The sequence below is a fragment of the Cynocephalus volans genome, chromosome X (assembly GCF_027409185.1).
Source record: "Cynocephalus volans isolate mCynVol1 chromosome X, mCynVol1.pri, whole genome shotgun sequence".
NCBI lineage: Eukaryota > Metazoa > Chordata > Mammalia > Dermoptera > Cynocephalidae > Cynocephalus > Cynocephalus volans.
Window position 1 is genome coordinate 2,003,562 of NC_084478.1, and position 15,389 is coordinate 2,018,950.

Below are 15,389 nucleotides of genomic sequence, written 5' to 3' on the forward strand. Positions count from 1 at the left end.
ATACCGAGGCCTGGACACACACGCGCACAACCCCACAAGGATACATCAGGCCAGGAGAGAGGGAGTTCCCCAGGATGGTGGGTGAGCTGGGCACGGTCTCTCGTCTCCTTTATCCCCCCGACCTTGATCAGTTGTACAGAAGACCCTTTCCAGCCTCCCTTCTAAAGCCTGTGTGCAAATAGAGGAATGCGATTGCTCCAAATCACCCTGAACCTCTCTCTTGTTTCTCCACATCCTTTACATCTTTAATCCTTTTTAAAATTTATTGAAACATAGTTGATTGTACATATCTGTGGGGTACAGCCTTGAATAGCGATATCTGTGTGCAACACGTGATGCTCAAATCAGGATAATTAGTATATTTAACATTACACAATGTAACCATTTTTTGCGGCCTTTGACCAATTTCTCACTGACTCTCCCTCCTCCTCCCACTTTCCTGACTCTGGTGGCCTCAGTTTCATTCCTGTCTTTTGAAAGTTCAAGGAATGATTGTGATTGTTGTATCCTTCTTTGTTTTTTTATTTATTTGTTTTTTGGATTTTTTTTTTTAGCTCCCACTTATGAGTGAGGTTTACATCTTTTAATCTTGGGTTCATCACTGACTTGCATATGTCAGCTCGCCTGTAACTGCTAGCAAAGAGTGATCAGTCTGTAAACTCTGGTCGTGACCTGATCTCAACTGCACCAGCGTCTGAGCCCCATCGTGCCAGCTGCTCCTGTCTCCCATGCAGCGGGGTAGACGCTGCAACGACCCTGTCTGCAACTCCCCTGCTGGAGCCGGCGCTCGCTGCAGGCTCACGGTCCAGCTACGCAAGGCAAAGCTACTCTCTCAGTGGGGTTTGTGTTTAGATAACTGTGCAACTCAGATAAGGAGAAAGGCAACCAGGACCTGAAACTGTTAAATGGTGGGCAAAAGGCATGATGTGGGTAGGGTGTGATAAGAGAAAATTCCCTTCCAGATGTGGTTTATAACTCTCTGAGGTCATCGTCCTTTCTTAAGACTCTAACTTGGAGGGATGATCTTCTTAGTGGTGGCAAGGTCTGGGGAAGTTATAAAAACGGCAGCTGTCTGTCTCCCTAGCTCACCGCCCACACCAAAATAAGCCACAGGTGGCTCAAAGATTTAGGCGTGCAGGAATTCAATCATAAAAACAGGGGAATGAAACATGGTGGTGGCTGTTATTTTCTCTTAATAGATAACGTCATAGTAATGATGGCTTTTCCAAAGAAGATGCACATGTTCTGGATGAAAAACTACATACCTGTTTAATTCTGTATAATCGAAACTGCCACAAACAACACCAAAAGGCAAAGGAGAAATTACAGCACATGGGATATAGGAACAGGCAAAAAATGAATCAGCAATTCATAGATACTAAATAAAATGTAACCTATGAAACAATGTTCAACCTTACTATAAGGAAATACAAAGTAACCTAAGTTACTAGTTTTATCAGTCTGATGTCTTAGAGAAATTAGATGTTTATATTCTCCATTAAAACTTTCCCACCAAGACCATATCTTCTTAGCAAGCAAATTGGAAATGTCTGTGCAGTTTACATGCACACTCTCTTCAACCCAGCAATTCCACTTTCCAGAATTAATTCTGCAGACAGACTACTACAGACATGCAAAGACACACGCACAAAAATGTTCATCGCTACCTTGTTTATAATAGAATAACCTTCTGCATCACTTTACACAAGACTTCTTGCAGGTGTTATTTGAAAAGTCTTATTGCTCGAAGCGATTTGGATGAATCACCAGGGAACTTATACTGGGTATAAAAAGCAATTTCAAATGGGTTACACTCGGCATGACTCCATTTCTATGATATTATTGAAATGACAAAAATTATAGAAATAGAGAACAGGTTCCCAAAGGTTAAGAGAGGGTGAGGGGTTGAGGTGGGGAGGAGGTGGGTGCAGTTGCAGAGGGACAACAGGTAGGATCCTTGCAGTGACAGAAACACTCTGTATGCTACCGGTGGGCTGGATTCACACACCTGCACACACCATAAACGTGTGTAGCACTAAATACACAAACACAAATGAATGCAGGTAAAACTGGGGGAATCTAAGTAAGATCAACGGCTTGTGTTAGTGTCGATATGCCGGCTGTGACAAGGTACCATAGTTTTGAAAGACTTGGTGGAAACTGGGCAAAGTGAACACGGGATCTTTTCACATTATTTCTTACAACTGCATGTGAATCTACAACGATCTCAAATTAAGAACTTCAATTAATAAAAAAGTCTAAGTGTAGGCCATGTAATATTTCTTTTTTACAAAAAAAAAGAAAGAAAAATAAGAAAAGTCGTTGCCTTCTGACGACTGGTATAGATGTCCTGAAAAGTATCCATGTATTTTATGGTTCCGTTTTGAACTGCTGATATTTTCATGCCTGGTTCTTTTATCAAATACAGAGGGCTGCAGACACAGAGGGTTTTCTCCACAGTCATGAGCTAAAAGGGAAGGCAGGTACAGGTGCTGTCTAAATCCAGGCTACAGGTATCCCCACCACCTCTTTCACCTAAGAGCTTTCTGGACTTTGCATTTATGCTTCAAATTTCTTCCTTTATGGAGCTGTGTATGCTGCATTAAATCCTCTCTCAAAGAATACGTGGGTCATAAATTCATTTCTTCTCTCATTAGAGTGTTTGTTCGTGTACTCCAATGGAAAATAACAAGTAGGTATAACGCCTCAAACATTACTCCTTAAACAAAGCCACTGAAAGGACAGCAGCATTAGCCACTAGGGAGTGCAAATCAAAATGATAAGGGGATGCCACTTCACACCCACTACGGTGGCTATTATCAAAAAGGTAAACAATAACAAGTGTTGATAGATAATGTGGAATAGTTGGAACCATCGTACCATTGCTGGTGGGAATGTAAAATGATGCAGTCCCTTCAGGAAACAGTCTGGTAGTTCTTCAAAAGGTCAAACGTAGCATTGCCATATGACCCAGCAATTCCACTCCTGGGTATTCATCAAAAAGAATTGAAAACATACAGTCACTCAAATATCTGTACATGAATGCTCACAGCAGCATAGTTCACAGCAGCCAAAATGTGGGAACAATCTAAATGTCTATCAATGGATGCATGGATAAACAAAATGTGGTCTATTCATACCATGGAATATTACTCAGCCATGAAAAGGAATGAGGCTCTGACACCTGCTACAACATGGATGAACCTTGAACACATCACACTAACGCTAATTGAAAACACAGCAGACCATAAATTGCCTAGTTTCATTTATACAAAATACCCAGAATAGGCAAATCCATAGAGACAGAAAGTGGATTAATGGTTGCCAGATGCTGGGGGTATAGAAGCAAGGAGACTGACAGCTAATGGAGATAGGGTTTCCTTTGGGAATGAAACAAAATGGTCTAACATTACAGAACAGTGTTGCTTATACAACTCTGCACATATACTAAAAACACTGAATTGTACAATTTAATAGGTGTATTGTATGGTATATGAATTATTCCTCAGTAAAACTATTCAAGTGGGGGGATTTGTGTAATCATGGATAATGGGAAATGAGGTAAGATTTGGAGATTCTGGTATTCATCTCACAAATGAATAACTAACTACACAAAGCCTTCATTTCACTGTCCCTGTGCCATTATTGTCTAGACTGTGTGTGTGTGTGTGTGTGTGTGTGTGTGTGTGTCTGTGTGTGTGTGTGTGTGTCAGAGTCCTCAAATTCAAGAGACTGAACTTAAGGTGACCAGTAGCCAAACACCCAACACAACTGTCCCCAGTAATCCATTTTAGGATCTTAAAGAAGAACCCCTGTGTCAATAAACCACAATAATTTGGCTTAAAATCCAACTAATGAAAACTGACTAACAGAACAGTAAGTAGCCTCCTTCTTAGATGAATCAGAGATCACACGCTTCCAAAACTTCACAAGTCTGTGTGCCATTGGATAATCAGGGGACCTAATGGTTATTCATTGCAATAATAGAATGATCTAGAAGGACTGGACCAGAGAGGCCAGAGAGGGAAAGAGAGTAGAAATAGAAGATGTGGCTTAGTAGATTTACACATCACATAACAAATGTATTAATCCTAAAAAAAAGACTGGCAGAAGAGAAAAGTATCGAAAAAGACCTTCAAATCCTATTCTGCAAAGTTACTTAGTCCTAAAAGCATGATTTGAGAAATGACATTCATAAGAATCAAGAAACGCCAAAATTCACTGAAATGGGCCCCAGAATGTCCTCTACACATTGTCCAGTTAACTTTTATTAATTCAGTCGCGATCACTGGAGGTCTTCAAAACCGGCATTTCTGTTCTGACTAGCCCATTCTTAAAAGTAATCAAATAATACAGAAAACAAAAAAACAAGTTTAGTAGCATCTACTACAAATTTTGCCAACCATCTTAGCCACACAAGAAAAACACATTCATACTTTGTTATTTGTATGGCTACATTTCTGCTATTTGGTTTTTCATGAATACTCCCAGGTAATTTTTTTTTTAAAGCCCTAAAAGTCAAATTTAGGATCTGTCATCTGGGCACAAATCCATGCATTTTAGTTGACACTTCATCAGCCCAGGAGCAAGGAGGTGGATCTGTTAGGAGACGCTGGGCAGAGGTGATGGTTAATGCTGGCTGAAGGCAGGAGACCTCAGGGTCAGGGGACCAAACTCAGTAGCATAGGCTCTCAGTTGCCAAAGAGCAGCTGGTTTCATGGAGAAAACTGCACCCTGCCTGATGTCGCTGGGAGAAGCCTGTATAAGAAAGCAAATTATTTCAGCCCAACATATACTTTGACATATTTCAAGACAGTTAATTCAGGGAGACAGAAAACACTTAATTAGCTAAAAGGCTGTGTGTGTGTGTGTGTGTGTGTGTGTAAAGAAATTTACATAAAAGGATGTGTGTGTGTGTGTGTGTGTGTGTGTGTGTGTGTGTGTGTAAAGAAATTTACATCTAGAGAGCAAACAGCCAGGCTTCCCCTGCAATTCTGCAATTCTTTCTGAGGGCAGGCTAGTTTACCTGAGATATTTTTATTTGCATCACAAGACAGTCTCTGCTCCAATTCTTTCACCTGGGACACCTACCTACCCCAGAGCTCAGAGAAACTCAGCCCCAGGCCACTGTTCTCAAAACCTATGCCTCCCCCATGCCCTCTCTCTTCTAAGCTTCTGTACCCTATTGAATTGCTGGGAGTTGGGGAAAATTACTCTCTCGTGTTTCCCTAGTGCAATGCCCCCTTCCCAGCATATGAAAATGATACCATTTGTTATGCCTTTTCTTCAAATTGATCTGAGTGTGTCAGTGATTTTCCAGTGACCTTCAGAGGGCAAAGAGAAAGTTTTTCCTTCGGCCCCTACACCTGTCCCCAGGCATCAGGCCTTGGGAACCTCATGACAACAGAGGGGAGAGACTGTAACCTGCCTGCCCTGACACAGGTGCTGAGGAATGAAAATCAGCAAGAAGGAACCATGGACAATGCAGATAGGACCCGTAGCTGCCACCCAGAATGCACAGACCAGCCTGCTTCACGTAGGATGACAGGCACTGCCAGAGCACCCCAGAAATTATCCATCCACACCCGAGTTCTGGAACATCCACAGCTCCCAGCCATCTTTGGGGAGAATAATATTTGTGCCAGAGTCTCAAAGAGTGGGAAAAAAACGACTGCCCATTCACAAAGTGCATCTGAGCTTTCCAAAATTCTACATAATCAAATCCACCAACAAAGACCTCCGAGCAGCAAAATTTGAAGCCAGAGAAAGCTTTGAGAGAGACAATGAGCAAAGACTTTCAGGCAAGTGCAAGATGCTTGGTCCTTTGACCTAAAATACAACAGGAAGCATTTCTGTCCTGTCTCTGCAGCCTCCTGGTTTATCCTGGGGTTTGTGGACTTGACCAGCCTCCACAGAAACGTGAGCCAAGTCCTGTGTTCCTTAGACTTGTCTCCTGCTGGCTTTCTAGGGGTGTCATCTATGAAAATAAAGTCTGGCAGAGAGACAGTTCTCCAGAAAAACAGAACCTCTCAGGGGAGATTGTTTCTAAGGCATTGGCTCAGGTGATTGCAGAGGCAAGGAAGCCCAAAATGTGTAGGTAGAACAGCAGGCTGCGGATCCAGGGACGACACGATTGGGAGGCAGAAACCTCTCTTCCTTGGGGAGGTCAGCCTTTCTTCTCTTAAGGCCCTTAACTGCTTAGAAAAGGCCCATCCGTATTATGGAGGACAATCTGCTTGACTCAAAGTCTAGACATGTAAATGTTCATCTCAACTAACAAATACCTTCACAGCAACATCTAGTCTAGTGTTTGCTAATACATGGGTAACATGTCACAGACATGTTGACACATAAGATCCACAACGAAGCATAAGGTGTTTCACGCTTCAAGGAGTCTCCATGAGGGGCCCATGTCTGCCATCTGAACGCTTTGGCCCAGCTAAGTTGGCGATTTCCTTCCCGAGAAAAGCCACTGCCTCATCCAGCGGCCATCCCAAGAAAAATGCCAGACAGAACCCAACCCCTACAAGGCCAACCCTGGAATCACTTTGTGTGGCAGCTTTCCCGGAAAAGTGAGACCTGGTTGTTTAATGTACATGTAGAACCAACCCAGAGATCCGCCACCGAAGTGACAGGGACCCAGGTGGAAGAACGCCAGGTGGGCCAGAGAAGTGTGGACAAGATGCTGACTCCAGCGACAATGTGGCATGAGGGCTCTGATGATGGCTCATCCTTGTGATCCTAGAACAAACATGAGCGTCAACAGTCACCTGCAGGGGATCCCTCCAGCAAACGAGCAATGGCCAAATCTCCCCTTCTGTACCATAGAGGGGATCTTAAAACAAACCAAAAACCGAGAGACACGGGCAGGGCAGGGCGGGGTCAGGAGTCCAGCTCCAGAGTGATGCCTATTCTAGTGGCCCCAAATCACACACATGCAGTCAATCTTGATCCACCAGGTGTGCCATTTTTACTTGGGACGTCATAGCAAGTTGAGCTCTGTCCTGACACTCAAGAGACTGGAGTAACCACATAACCCCTTGGCTGGTTGGAGCTCACTAGCAGCCAGAGAACAAAACCACAGGGTGTGCAGGGGAGCCTTGGGGTGGCTTTGTTTTGTGTGTAGCCACAGACAGCAGTTGAACCTCATCAACTGACTAGAAAATTTGTTCCTGGGTCCCTCAAGAGTGTGGGGTGATCCTCCCCCACCCAGTCACCAAACCAGACCACCTTTTCAATGACCACAAAAAGAAGAATGTTAACGAAAGACCTCAACCTTCTGGTGTAGTCAAGACAAAGCCCAGCAGGGGCAGGACAGTGACAGTGAGGCTCGTGTCATTGGCACACAAGCACACGTGTGATAAAAAACACCACACACGCACAGGAGAGCAGTCCTGTAAGGAGACATGCCTTCCGCACCAGTGACATCAACATGCTCTCTCCCGAGTCCCTCGTGTGACTCAGGCATAAGCCCTGGGTGTTCTCCAGCATGCTAATGGAGATTCTGGATGCCACCACCAAGTATCGGCTGGGGCACAAATAATTCCCGGGAATTAACCCTCAAGGTGTGAACTGTCCACTTTACATTACAAACACACTTTGAAGCAAGTAATATCAATTCCAGAATCAGTTGTACCACGGTTGCTTGAAATGTCCAGCTCTTTTAAAAAAACACCCATAACTTCCCATGGTTTCAGGTGTACCGGGCAAGACAACACCCCGTACTTGTAAGCTATTTTTACACCATGTACGTAGACACGATTAACATAGCTGCTATTTTAGAAGGGCTGACATTATCCATGAGATCAACTGACTTTTCCTGTCCTGTGCCAGGGGACTGTTGTACACATCATGACCCAGCGTGTACAGTGGGGTCAAATCCACACCAGCCTCGGACGCAGGAGACCAGGCACTGAGTTTAGGGTGGTACATCCCCAGATCTCCTGGGCAGGTCACTTGAAAGTTCTACTCCTTAGACTTTCACTTGTGAAATGAGGAGGTTGGACTCTAGGAATCCCATGGCTCCTTCTCGTGTGTTTTATAGGGTGGATAAAAGTGTAAACCCATAAGCTATCCTCATTGACATGAAAAAACATCAACTCATTTAAATTTCATGTAGAGAGAATAAAAGCTGCTCGGTGCATCTTCAATTTAACCATATAGAATTCACATATATAATATGTATTATCATATACAATTATGTAATATACAGTCAGGCATCACTTAACAACAGGGATACATTCTGAGAAATGCGTCATTAGGTGATTTCATCCTTCTACACACACCAATGTGGTATGGAGTTCAGTGTAGTTACACAAACCTAGATGGTACAGCCTACTACACACCTAGCCTATACGGTATTGCTCCTCAGCTACAAACCTGTACAGGTGTTGCTATGCTAAATACTGTAGGCAACTGTTACACAATGGCAAGTATTTGTGTATCTCTGCATATCTAAACAAAGAAAAGATACAATAAAAATATGGTATAAAAGATTAAAAATGGTGCACCTGTATAGGGCATTTACCATGAGTGGAGCTTGCAGGACTGGACGTTGCTCTGGATGGGTGTGTCAGTGAGTAGCAACTGAATGTAAAGATATAGGACATTAGTGTACATTACTGTAGACTTTATAGACACTGCACACTTAGGCTACACTAACTTTATTTTTTAAATAAGTAATTATGCTACAGTGTTACAAAGGCTATGGCATCACTAGGCAATAGGGATTTTTCAGCTACATTATAATCTTGGTATGTGCCGTCCATCATTGAACTGAAATGTTATGCAGCACATGACTGCATTATATTGTATATACATAATTTGTTTCACCCAGGCATGAAATCACAAGTAAAGTTTAGCATGTATGCAACACACTGGCCATCGATGTAATTATTAGTCAAAACGCTGGCCCATACGCAACAATACTGGTGTTTCCAGGACTAGGTATGAGACTCTTCCAAGGACTCTTCCCAGTCCTTTGATGGGAAGGAAATCTTTGTTTGCCAGGAAATCCCAGTCACGAATCTCCAGAAATAAAAATGCCAAGACCATGTTCTGCAAACTTCAGACATTAGAGATGAAAAGCATTTGCCACCAATTGCCACGTATAACCTGTCAGGAAGATTCCCTTATCAAAGATATTTGTGGAGATTGCAGAGTTCCATTATTCTGACAAAAGAAAGTGATCGTATCAAAGGAAACATGCCCTAAAGGAATGCTCCCTCCAACACGCTGTCTGTCACCAAATGCCATGTTCAGTCACATCTCACTTCACTAACAAAATAGAAGGAGTTTGGGTATATGGAAGCCAAATAAATTACCCTGAAAACAAAAAAGAGGAAAAGCTTCTCAGCCTTACTTCAGGACAGGGGTCTACTTCCTGGGCAGATATTCTGAGAATTCTTCCAGAAAAACAAAGACAACCCCAACAAATGTGCCGCATGAAGCCCTCACGCTTAGTGATGAAATGTTCCCTACATATTATTCAAGTTGTTTTAGTTCTCATAACACGGTCACCCAAAAGTGGACCCTTTAACTCGGGTGCTCTTAACAAGGACAATATGTCAAGTAATTGCAGCGTTTGTGTAGCTTTTGGGCTCAGATTTTACCTTCTAATTTGCAATAGCGTATCAGTATACGCCTACCCAGAAGCAACGCTTTTTGGACAAGTTTTTCCCAAGACTGAGAATGACTCGTTTCAGAAAAGAAAGAAGCTACTATTGCTGTCTATGGCTTTTTTCCAAATAAAATCTACAATCCTCTCAGTCCACAGCCCCTCACATGACTTTTGGTGTTTGTGTTTTTAACAGTTTTCTAAATTTCATTGATAAATGTTTCCACCTCCTGGATGTTCCAAATACAACAGTATATTACCCTGTGAATTTGAAGATTCAACATTTTTCAAACACAAACTATGTAAAATATGACAGTCAGAGCAAAGGCATCTTCCCCCCCAAACATTTATTTTCACTACAAGATTTTTGGTTAGTCTTAAATTCTAGTGATGAAGCCATGTGAGAGAACTGTTAGAGGCAGTGTTTAAAGGTCACTCATTAAATCTTACTTTACGTCAAGTGGAAATATTAAACCCAGCAGGTGGGGAGAGCTGGGTCCCAGATGGAACTGTATTCAATGGCATGTGTTCAGTTTCTACAGGTGCTCAACAATTACATACACATTTCTCACTGTATTAGTCCGTTTCTTTGGCTTATAACAAAATACTTGAAACTGGGTTTCAAAACAAAATTTATTGCTTACAGTTTCTGAGGCTGGGAAGTCCAAAGTCCACCTGGTGGTGGTGACAGTGACCCTGGGGTCTCACATGGCAAGATGGTGGAAGCAGAAACAGCAGAGAGAGAGACAGACAGACTCTCTTATCTCTTCTTTTAAAGCCCTCAAAACCACACCCCTGGCCACCATTATTAATCCATTCACTACTGCACGGTCCTACAATCCAATCACCTTTTCAAGGCCACACCTTTCAATGACCATAATAGTACTCCCCACCCTCTTAACAGTCACAGTGGGGGCCAAATTTCTGACACGTAAAACTTGGTAGACACAAATCAAGCTTCAGTGAGTTTTGGGGAGACATGATTCAATCCACTATACCTATCTTTATGCTTTCCCATAAATACATGAAGCAGCGCCCCACAGGTGCTTGGTTAGATGCAGGGCTGAACAATTTGGGGATTAATTTAAAGAAAGATCACACACATCCAAAAAAAGGAAATGTGGGCCTTCGCCTTGTCTACACAACAGCTTCAATTTTGCAGTTACCTGGATCTCTATGAAAGGAGGAAGCCCATAGCTGTTTCAAAGCACTGCCCTTCACCCTACCATAAAGAGGGTTTCTTTACCGGTCCTTTGGAAATTCATCAAACTAAAAAGCTTAACTTACACTGTATTTGTTTTTAAAAATGTTCTTTGGTACAGTCTAAATGTGTATGTCATTTCCAAAATTCCTACATTGAAACCTAACCCCCAAGGTGATGGTGTTACAAGGTGGGGCATTTGGGACGGGATGAGGTCATGACGGTGGAGCCTTATGAATGTGATTCGTGTCCTTATAAAAGAGACCCCAGAGAGCTGCCTTGCCCCTTCCACCATGTGAGACTGGATCATGACTCAGCATCAACTGGAAATGTCCACCATGGTTTGTTCTACTGGGATGTTCTCAGCCGGGATGAAGGTGCAGACAGTGTTCTCACCAGCACTGGGAAATGGCTCATCTGTGGACAGTAGAGTCACTTTGCCATTGGGTATCTCTAGAAACAAGAGGCCGAAATGTAACAGGGACCATGTCCAACCCTACATGTAAGACCAGCGACTCATTTGTAACAGGTAGAAAAAGAAGTTTAAGAACGCAGGGTGCCCATGGAGGTCTGCCAATGCAAGCTCATCCCAGCTTGGGCCATGGTGAGGAGCAGGCCAAGTTGCAGGGTTTCTCTCCTGTCATCCTCCCCCTCCTAGAGGAACATGAAGAAATGGACTACAATGATCAGGAGAATGTGGCCAAGGGGCTGCTCCCACACAGAAGCTGAAAAAGACCTAGGGAAGGCCCAGATATGGGTCTTTCCCAAAGAAAAGACAGGCTTGCATGATCCAGGAATCCCACTACTGGGTGTACATGCGAAAGAAATGAAGTCAGGATCTTGAAGAGACACCTGCACTCCCATGTTCATTGCAGCTGTATTCACAATAGTCCAGATGTTGAATCAACCTATGTGCCCATCAACAGATGAATGGATAAAGAAAACGTGGTACATATACACAATGGAGTACTATACAGCCTGAAAAAAGAAAGGAAATCCTGCCACTTGTGACAACGTGCATGAGCCTGGAGGTCATTATATTAAGTGAAATAAGCCAGGCACAGAAAGACAAATATGACATGATCTCACTTCTGTGTGGAATCTAAATAAATGGAATTCATAGAAACAGAACGGTGGTTACCAGCAGCTGGGGGAGGGGGGATGGAGAGATGTTGGGCAAAGGACACAAAGTTTCAGTGGGACAGGAGGAATAGTTCCAGAGATCTACAGTTAATCACAATGTATCATACACTGGAAAATTGCTGAGAAGTATGTGTTCTCACCACAAAAGAACGATTCGGAGGGTTAGGGGATGCATACGTTAATTAGCCTGATTTAACCACCTCACAATGGAGACACATATCAAACATCACTTGTATCCCATACAATTATTATAATTGCAATACAGTTATTATAATTGTAATACAATTATTACCTGTCAATTAAAATATATATTTTTAAATGGCTTGTACTTCCCAGCAGAGTGAAAAACAAGTCCTCATCACGAGGACAGCTGCAGAACCTTCAACGTTGTCTTCTCTGAATTCAGCACAGTTCACACAACTGTGACCCAATGAGCTGCAAGTTCCCCAGGAAAGGAATTCTATCCAAGTGCCCAAGATGTGTCCAGACTCCACCCTGAACCAAAGGAAATACACTCTCCAGACGAACATATGGAGTTATCTCACCGAGTGCTGAACATTTCTACCCCTTTTTATTACTCAGCAGGACAGACCCCGACTGGGAGGTGACTCAGATCTGCAGCATCTCATTTAAAAGACCCCGTGGCATGTCCACGTTCCTGAGTGGGTGCGAAAGGAAATGAGGGATAGTTTCCGAGGACCTCAGAAAATAGCCTGGCCGGAAGACACGGAACATCTTGAGGGGACACTGAGATTCACATGGGAATTTCATATCATTTTTGTGTTGTGAAATACTATTGTTCTTTCGATTTGTTTCCCAACCAGTTAGAATAAAAACAAATAGTGCTGATGGGAAACTATAGTTAAAGACAATGTACTGTATATTTCCAAACAGCTGGAAGGGAGGATTTTGAATGTTCCCAACACAAAGAAGTGGTAAATGTTTGAGTTGATGGACTTGCTAATTACCCAGATTTGACCATGACTCACTGTACACATGTACTGAACTATCATACTGTACCCTATAAATATGTACAATTATTATGTATCAATTTAAAAAGTTAATTAATTTTAAAAATCGGTTGTAAGTTACAGTTAAGAGGAAACAGTCCTGGCATTCTGTTTGCACAGCACAGCAGCTATCGTCAACGGTCATGTATCACATGTTTCAAAATAGCTAGAAGAGAGAATTTTGAATGTTCTCACCACACAGAAATGATAACTTTTTGAGGTGACGAATATGCTAATTACCCTGATTTGATCATTACCCAATCTATGCATGTATGAATACCTTACACTGTGGCCCATAAATATGCACAATCATGAAGGATCCATGAAAACAGAACAAAACTTCAGTTTAAAAAATAATAAAGTTAAAAACATAGAATTAAAACATTTAAAAAAAAAAAAACCTGTATAACCTTAAAACACCATTCTTAGCTTGTAGTTCCAGTTCTGGAAGTGATTTAAATTTTGGAAATCCTACAATCACTGACTATTTGATCCACTCTCAGGGTTTTCTGCTTTTCCAGAGTTTAACACAAATAGAGTAAGAAGAAAAGAGTTGCCTCCAAGACCACGAGGTTAAGAACTCACCAGAACTCAGTGTCTGACACCAGCAAGTCAGAGCCCAAGTCTGAAAAAGGGAACCATATGTTCTGCATCAAAACACCTGTACCCACGGATCAGATGGCCATCGGAGACATTTCAGCATTTCTACCAAAAATTAAAATATAAAAGCTTCCCTGTCCCCAGGACGTAACCTTTTCAGAAAATGCACAGCTTGGGAGCTCAGATAAATTAGGGATCACAGAACCCAACTGAAATCCTATCAGTATCAGGACGACTTTCGCTCAATGGTGGCCAGTTTTTTATAAGCAATTCTCAGAAGACACTAAAGCCCCCAGACCATATTGTGAAAACATAAGCATAGATTACTGCAGTATAAGAACTCCACATGCCTTACATCTGGAAGCACAAATAACCCCTGTGTTAGACACACAGGCACTTTTTTCTCAAACCAAGATGGCAGAGTTGATTCTGATCAGTGACTCTAGAAAGGGGAAAAAAAAAAAAAAATGGCAGAAAACCTCCCAGTAACCAGTTTCAACAAACACCGGCCAGTCTATCCTTATTTTTTGTAAGAACCATGAGCTAAGAATGTTATTTATGTTTTTCTGCATTTCTAAATGGTCAGGGGAAAACGTCAAAACACCGATGACATTTTGTGGCACAAAAATTGCAAGAAATTCAGAAATGGAATTTGGTGTCCATAAAGTTTTATTGGAACTCATTCATGTAAGGCTGCTTCTGGGACACAACAGCAGAGACGGAGAGTGGATAGTCTGCAAAGCCAAGAATATTTACTCTCTGACCTCTGACTAACAAAGTTGGCTGACGCCTGCCAAGGCTGCTGGAAGCCCTAGTGCATCCCCTTCCAGTGCAAAACCACAGCAGGCAGTGACTGGGATAGAGTCTCATCTCTCCAAAGCACTGAACCCTGAAAGCCTCCCAAAAGGAGCTCAGAAAGGAAACTATGGAATAAGACAACACTTACAAGTAATAAGCCGAACGCTGCTGTTCTGGGTGTTTGCTGAAGGTCACATGAAAAGTCACGTTGTTAACAAGGCGCAGCAGGTGTGATGGCTTTTTACGGGTGAGCCACAGAAAGAAATAGAACCTACATCCCTCAGAGGAGGTATGGTGTCTGTGAATAGTATTCACTGTCGATGCGAACCTGAAATGACTGCAGTCGGGGCAGAGCATTTGCACAGAGGGCTGCCGGCCAGGATTCCCAGGGACAGCCGCTTGCAAAGGTCAGACTCAGCCTCCATTCTCTGCTTTTTGCCCCAGTTCTGCACAAGCAAATCAGACTTTGCAAGTGTCCAGCACCCCTGAGAAACACCCCAACAGTCTGCCACCTGCCCCTTTCCCAAATACATTATTTAAAACGGCAGCATTCTCCCTCAAGCTATTTCCTCAGCCTTCTTCCTCAGGCCCTTCAGTAAAATAGTTAAAATGAGGCACGTCTGCAGAGGCAGAAAACCAAAACAAAACAATTTTGAGGAAACAGAGTAGCCCTGCAGGAGGAGATAAGAGAACTAAGTCACCATTAGGGAAACGTCTCTTTGTGAGAAATTCTCAATGGCTGTAATGCTCCGGAATCCAAAAAAAAAAAAAAAAAAAGCAAAAAACAAAAGTATTAACATCTTCCACGGAAATGAAAACCCCCACGGAACTGCTTGGTTATCACGACAGAGGGAAAATAAAGGAGACAGAAAGAGAGGAGAGATGAAGGAAGCGGAGGGAATGGGCAAAGCACTGAAATTGTCAGGAACGTTCCAGGCTCATCCCTCTACGTCCAAAGCAGAAATAATCCCATGAAGAAAACGGTGAACATCCGTGTTCCCAGAGAACATGCCAGCAGCTG

The 15,389-nt window shown here is 42.7% G+C and overlaps 1 protein-coding gene across 6 annotated transcripts in view; it reads right to left on the reverse strand.

Moving 5' to 3' along the window:
- The window catches only part of DHRSX (dehydrogenase/reductase X-linked), a 284,280-nt gene that overhangs the window by 258,118 nt on the left and 10,773 nt on the right, over positions 1-15,389 (reverse strand). The gene's annotated exons all lie outside the window — the stretch shown is intronic.